At 40.8% G+C, this 7,547-nt stretch overlaps 1 non-coding gene across 1 annotated transcript; it reads right to left on the reverse strand.

Annotated features, from left to right (window-relative positions):
* Window positions 1-7,079: 7,079 nt before the first annotated feature.
* Window positions 7,080-7,186, reverse strand: LOC124075352 (U6 spliceosomal RNA). The gene has a single exon (XR_006846012.1). It is a non-coding gene; the product is annotated as a U6 spliceosomal RNA (small nuclear RNA).
* Between the last annotated feature and the right edge of the window lie 361 nt (window positions 7,187-7,547).

Raw genomic sequence — 7,547 nt, forward strand, 5'->3', positions numbered from 1 at the left:
AGAGCATGTTAGCTTCCTTCTGGGAAAGGAAGGAACAGAGCTCAGGGTGGTTTGGGTCATGCTTGCTACTGAGGCATTAATCAGGGTCCTGACATAACTGGAAAGGGCTGGTTTCCTATTCATGTATAGAATCATAAAGGGGGCACAACATTCAAACAAAAGGCCAAGGAAACCTCTCCCAAAGATCGTATCAACTGAAGTTATGGACCAAGGAGTCTGGCCAGACGGAAAGCCCATTTTAGAAAAGGACCCTGTTTTTCCAGGCATTCCTGTTACTCCGGATATGACTATAGTTTCAAAGAGGTCACTGGAGTAGACCTTAACTTCAAATGGTCCTTGGGGAGTGGCCAGTTATTCATGGTAAGGCTATTTTTCATTATCTCTAGCAGTAAGGAGCCACAGATATCCTATGCTTAAGATGGTGGCCATTGTGGTTTGATAGCTCCCCATCCATTTTTCCCTCTCAGGTTGTTTAGCCAAAGTATGGTTTGAAGAATTACTTCCAGATCCAGTGGGTGGAGCCTAATGAGTGTGAGCCAGTCTTAAATAATCTTGTGCCCCTGGATGTTACAGAGATACCAGTCTATGAGGATTAGCTTGGGAATGGGCATATGACCCAGTTCATATCAATGAAAGATGAGGGAAAGTTTCCTGATCATTAAGAAAAAAGGTCCCTCCATGTCATGTCATATATGGATGAGGTCTGAAACTGCTACAGACCTCATTCAGACTTTAGGGTAAAGTCAACTCAGGGAGCAGGTCAAGATGAGGAAGAGAGTGGAGACAAGGAGCTGACGCTACAATCCTGTGTCCACCTGCCTTTGAACTTCCAGTTTTGTGAATCAAACACTTTCTTATTTGGGGAGGTGGATGCTGATAATAAAGACTGGTTATTCACTGAGACAGGAACTCGGAGATCATCCAGTGGGGACTCAGGGACTGAAAAAACAAACTTGACTCAGAAGAGACTAATGCAGAGCACTGATGGTTCACTAACAAGGAGCGTATACCTTTCCAGTACCTGAAATGTTTATGTCCTCTTAACTTCCATTCCTAGTACTCAAGTGCCTGTAAAGCCGAACTGGAAGTATTAATACAAATAATAGCAAAAATAGTAATAATAGTCTGATGTGCCCAAAGTCACATAGCTAGTAAATTGAATCCTCACCACAGTCCAGTGGTAAGTATTATTATACCCATTTTACAGCAGTAGCAACTGAGGCTTGGAGAAAGTGAAACAAAGCTACTTGGATAATAAGTGATGGGGTTACTGGGTATGATTCTGGGATAACTACTATCTTTCAAGGAATCATAATCAAGGGAGAGGAAAAAGGGTAGCACCTGGGTTGTTTCCCCTGACTGCATCTTAAATATTTAAATATGCCTTTGTGATGACCAGAGAACTCAGGGCCACTTCCTTAAACAATGCTCTACACTTACCTACAACTTTCTACAATCCACATCTTATTCAGTATTCACTCAGTCAGGATGAGGGAAAACTTTATTCCCTGCCATACAACATCCAGATAACTGATTTTACGTTGCTTAGCCTTTTAAGTTGATCCCTTATACTTGAGATTTTTGAAACCATTCTCAGTCTCTTGCTGATTTTGAGGGAGAACCTTGGACTTTTTTTTTTGTGCACTCTACCAACTGAGAACCCTATATTAATAGCATCTAGGGTTGGAGTTTTGTCTTGTTTTAACATCAGTTTCAGAAAATGACATTGGCTGGCCTTGTCCTAACATCCCAGAAGTCTACTTTATGTGTATTCAGTAGACCTCTCCTCACTGTTTTCACAATGACATGGTATCAAATTGCCCGTTTTTGCCCGAATCATACATCATTGCAATAAATGTTGTTTTCTTTTCTTTGTTTCTTCTTCTTTTTTTTTTTAATGGGGAATGAACTCAGGGGTACTTAACCACTGAGCCACATCCCCAGCCCTTTTTTTTTCTTATTTATTTATTTTTTATGTGGTGCTGAGGATTGAACCCAGTGCCTCACACGTGCTAGGCAAGCACTCTACTGCTGAGCCACAACCCCAGCACCCCCAACCCTTTTTATATTTTATTTAGAGACTAAGTTGCTTAGGGCCTCACTAAGTTTCATGATCCTCCTACCTCAGTGTCCTGAGCCGCTGGGATTACAGCCATGCACCACCACACCCAATCTCTTGGTTTTTTTATTATGTCTTGATTTTCTAACTAGATGGTTTTCCTTGTTTCATGTTAGAGTCTTTGCTCCCTCAACAAAATGGCAAGCTTCTTGCAGGCTTCGACTGTGTTTTCTGCTTCCTACATGTTCCCTACAGCTCCAAACCGAGTGTTGAGTGCATAGTAAACTTACAATAAATGCTGATGGAATTGAATTATGAACTATTGTCTCATGTTCAGCCTTTCCTCCAGGGCTTTCAGTTAGAACATTTGGCTGAAATGCCATACAGAGAAAACTGAATTAGGGAAAAAGCATGCAATGTATGTTAGAGTCAAGGTTTCAGGCTGAGCTTTGCACATTACCTAATGTTTTGACTTCTTGTCAAGTCAGTTATTATCTGGTCTCACAAACATTGCCTAACTTTTTGTATCTTTTAAGTGGAAATTTTCTTCTCTTTGCTCCCAAATTTCACCTTTCCCCCCCCCCTCTCAAATCTTAGAGTTGTACTTTTTCGTCTTCTGAAGAAGGTGCTGTATAGCCAACCTTGAGTGACCTAATTTGGAACATGTGCCATATCACTTCTGTCTTCACGTTTCTTTGCTTTTTCTTTCTTTTTTACATTAACAGTTGCATGTAGATGACAAGAGCTCAAGGGTGACAACAGAAATAGGAGGCCCAGCACTGGCTGTCTTTGTTGCTCACACTCTTAAGGGGAAAGACAGGGCATTCATACAGAATGAAGCACGCACATGAGAGGATTCTGGTACAGGAGGGGACTAGAAGAGTCATCAATTTTAACCTAATTTACCCCTTAAGGAAATCAGCACTAAAGCCATTGCCAAAACTTTGCTTCTTCCTAATTTGGACTTCAAAACCTCTCACAGTTGAAAGAGAAGGCCACTGTTGTCTTCTTTACTTTGTACACTGTGTCCCAGACATTGTGTGGCACAGTTCTGTGTTCCTAGGGCCTGAGCAGGGCCAGTGGGGAAGATCTGACCCCATCATGGAGGAAACAGTAGTCCTGACTGCCTGTCTTCAGTCATGAGGTCTCCTTGCACTTAAATTTCAATAACTAGATTCGGGTAGCAATGGCCCCCTTCAAATAGACATCCATGAGAACTGACTGCGTGAGGGTGGAAAAAGGCCCTTCCCCACTGCCCTGGCTCCCACCCTGGGCCTCTCTGCACCTGTGACTGTTTGAAATCTGCACCCTGCCAGCTTTGTTCCTCAGTAATCCCTGCTGAGGGAATTTGGGCCTGTTCTCCACAGCCACTTCCATCTGCACTTGGCTTTCGTCTTGAGTCCACAGTTCTGGCAAGTACTAACTTCTTCGAAGCCAGTGAGAGGAGAGTGCGCGTTCAAAATCATCTGCCTGGAGTTGGAGGGAGTGGAAAATGGAAAACATGCTCAGTTTGGAGGCATCTCATTCTTTTGGAAAATTATGAAACCTCCACTGGTTTATTGTTTATCGTCTGCCAAGTGTCTTTTTTTTTTTTTTCAAAGACAGAGGAAACCATCTTTGAGTCTCTTTCTTTCTTTGTGTGTGTGTATGGGTGCTGGTGATTGAACCCAGGGGCACTTGACTACTGAGCCACCTTCCCAGCCCTATTTTGTATTTTATTTAGAGACCAGGTCTCACTGAGTTGTTTAGCACCTTTCCATTGCTGAGGCTGGCTTTGAACTCATGATCCTCTTGCCTCAGCCTCCCAAGCAGCTGAGATTATACGCATGTGCCACTGTACCTGGCTGATTCTCATGCTTAATAACACAAATTATATGTAATTATTTGCAAAATTGCCAGATAAGTTAGGGTTAGGATTTAGCATATTTTTAAATATATTTTTTAGATGTATGAACCTTTATTTTATTCATTTATTTATATGTGATGCTGAGAATCGAACCCAGTGCCTCACACATGCTGGGTAAGCTCTCTACCACTGAGCCACAGCCTCAGCCCCAGGTTTAGCTTATTATTTTGGTTGTTTATCACAGTGAGGTCACAAATGATATACTGTGAGTAAAAATAAGGTTTGATCACCCGGGGAGTCCTCTGTGACTGAGTATGTCAATTACCTAAAACTTCCAGGCATATCTTGTCCTTGAAGCTTTGTGCTCCTTAACTACCCTGCTATCTACTTCAACAAAAGGGAGAATATGAAAATTGAATGTTTCCTTATATCTCTGACATTTTGTCCTCCAAATTTCCCCTCATCATACTAGAGTGGAGGGAAAGACTATGAGTACATTTATTAGGGGACTATTTGGCTATAGATATGTTTCTGTTTGGCCGTATTGGGGAGTAAACCAAGGGCCTCATTCATGTTAGGCAAGCATTCTATCACTGAACCACATCCCCAGCATAGGGCTATGTATTTAAAAAAACTACTTCCATTTGTGTATGTGTATGTGTGTGTGTGTGTGTGTGTGTGTGTACAAGGGATTGAATCCAGAGGCATTAATCACTGAGCCACATCCCCAATCCTAAATCACTAAATTGCTCAGGGACTTGCTAATTTGCTGAGGCTGGCTCTGAATTTGCAATCCTTCTGCCTCAGCCTCACAAGGCACTGGGATTACAGGCATGCACCACCATGCCTGGCTAAAGCCTTCCATTTGTAAAGCATGGTTTAAACACAATAAAACCTCAAATAAGCCACTTTGTTTACTCAAAGTGATGGGGTTATAAATTATAGAATCAGATTTTTTAAAAACTTTTATTGAAATATATATATATATATATATATATATATATATATATATATATTACACAAAACAGCTGTGTGCGGTGGTACATGCCTGTTATCCCAGTGGCTTGGAAGGCTGAGTCAGGAAAATTGTGAGTTCAAAGCCAGCCTCAGTAACTTAGTGAGGCCCTAAGCAACTCAGTGAGAGCCTGTCTCTAAATAGAATATAAGAAGGGCTGGGGATGTGGCTCAGTGGTAGAGCACTTGCCTCACATGTGTGAGGCACTGAGTTCAATTCTTAACACCACATATAAATGAATGAATAAAATAAAGGTCCATCAACAACTACAAAAATATTTTTTAAAAAGGGCTGGGGATGTGGCTCAGTGGTTAAGTGCTCCTTAATTCAATCTCTAGTACAAAAAAAAAAAGTACACAAATCATCAGTGTACAGCTTCATTAATTTTTACAAAATGGATGTGACCATGTGTCCCTATCCAGAACAAGAAACAGAATATCTTCTCTGTATTAGTATTCTGTGACTGCTGTAAAAAATTAACACAGATTTAGTGTTTTAAAACAACAGGAATTTATTCCCTCACAGTTGTGGGTGCCAGAAGTCTGAAAGCAAAGTTACAGCAAGTCTGTGCTTCCTCCAGGGGCTCTCGGGGGGAATCTTTTTCTCACATTTTCCAGCTCTGGTGGTTATAGGCATTCCTTGGCTTGTAGCTGCATCACTCCAAAAATCTCTTCCTCTGTCTTCACATGGTCCTCTCCTTCTCCTTTTTCTGAGCCTATTATTCTTCTGTCTCTTATAAAAACACTTCTCTGGGCTGGGATTGTGGCTGAGCAGTAGAGCGCTCGCCTCTCATGTGTGAGGCCCTGGTTTCGATCCTCAGCACCACATAAAAATAAATAAATAAACAAAACAAAAATATTGTGCCCATGTATAACAAAAAAAATTTTTTTAAATCTTGAAAAAAGAAACAAAACACTTCTCCCTGGGTGCAGTGGTGCACACCTTTAATCCCAGTGGCTCAGGATGACACAGGAAGATTGCCAGTTCAAAGTCAGCCTTAGCAACTTAGAGAGGCCCTAAACAATTCAGCAAGACTCTGTCTCTAAATAAAATACAAAAAAGGGTTGGAGATGTTGCTCAGTGGTTAAGCATACCTGAGTTCAATCCCCAGTACCTAAAAAACAAAACACTTCTCATTGAATTTAAGATTCCCCTCAGATTATCCAGGGTGGTCTCATATTAGATCCATAACTTAATTACATCTGCAAAGATTCTTTTCTCAAACAAGGCCACAATCACATGTTCTGAGATGTGCACATATCGTTTTGAGGGGCCATCATTCAATCTACACCCGTAGTCTTTCCTCTGAGCCACTGCCCTGTCAAAGCTAACCACTATCCTGGTCTCTAACACATAGATTAGCTGTGTCTGCATTGAACTTTGTATAAATGGAATAATACAAAATGTGATCCTATGTGTCTGGCTTCTTTGACTCAGCATCATGCTTGGGAGATTTATCTACATGGTTGCTTATAGGTATCGACCATTCTCACTTCTGTCTTGAATGGATATTATCATAATTCTTCATTCCACTCTTTTTGGGTGTGCGTGTGGTAATGGGGATTGAACCCAGGGGTACTCTAGTACTGAACTATCTCCCTAACCTTTTTTATTTTTATATTTATTTTCCTCCTTCTTCCCTCTATCCCTTTCCTCTATTCTGCCAGTTTTTCTTCTATTTTTTATAGTTTTTTTAAAAAAATAGTATAGTATATATCTACAAAAAGATGAAATTCACTGTGATATATAATCACATGTGGACATAGCAAAATTTGATCATTTTATTTCATTGTTCCTCCCTTTTCCTGTCCTCCTTCCTTCCCCCACAATCTTCTTCCTCTACACCACTGATCCCTCTCTTGTTTTCATGGGATTCCCCTTGCCTTATTATTTTCCCTTATTATAGTCTAGCTTCCGTATATGACAGACAACATCCAACCCCTGAGTTTCTGGGTCTGTCCTATTTCACTTAGCATGATGTTTTCCAGTTCTATCCATTTAGCAGTATATATCATAATTTCATTCTTCTTTATGACTGAGTAAAATTACATTGTATGTAAGTATGTGTGTGTGTATGTGTGTGTGTGTGTATTATATATCACATTTTCTTTATCCATTCATCTGTTGATGGGCATCTGGGCTGGTTCTATAATTTGGCTACAAATGTGGAATGCTTCACAAATTTGTGTGTCATCCTTGTGCAGGGGCCATGCTTATCTTTTCTGTATAATTCCAATTTTAGTATATATGCTGCCAAAGCTAGCACATCTTTTTATTTTTTATTTTGAGACAGGGGTGTCACTATGTTGCCTAGGACTTCACTATGTTGCTGAAGCTGGCCTTAAATTTGTCATACTCCTGCCTCAGCCTCCCAAGTCACTGGGATTACAGGCATGCACCACCATACCCAGCTCACTCTACTCTTTTGTGTGTGTGTGTGTGTGGTGCTGGGGATTGAACCCAGGGCCTTGTGCATGGGAAGCAGGCACTCTACCAACTGAGCTATATCCCCAGCTCCCCATTCTACTCTTGATAGAACTTTGAGTTGTTTTAAGCACTGGCTATTATGACTAATGTTGTTACAAATAGTTCTGTATTCATGTCTTGGAGCATACATGCATGCATTT

Source organism: Marmota monax, unplaced genomic scaffold (assembly GCF_021218885.2).
Source record: "Marmota monax isolate L192 unplaced genomic scaffold, Marmota_monax_Labrador192_F-V1.1 WCK01_AAM20220418_F8-fsc00054, whole genome shotgun sequence".
Lineage (NCBI taxonomy): Eukaryota > Metazoa > Chordata > Mammalia > Rodentia > Sciuridae > Marmota > Marmota monax.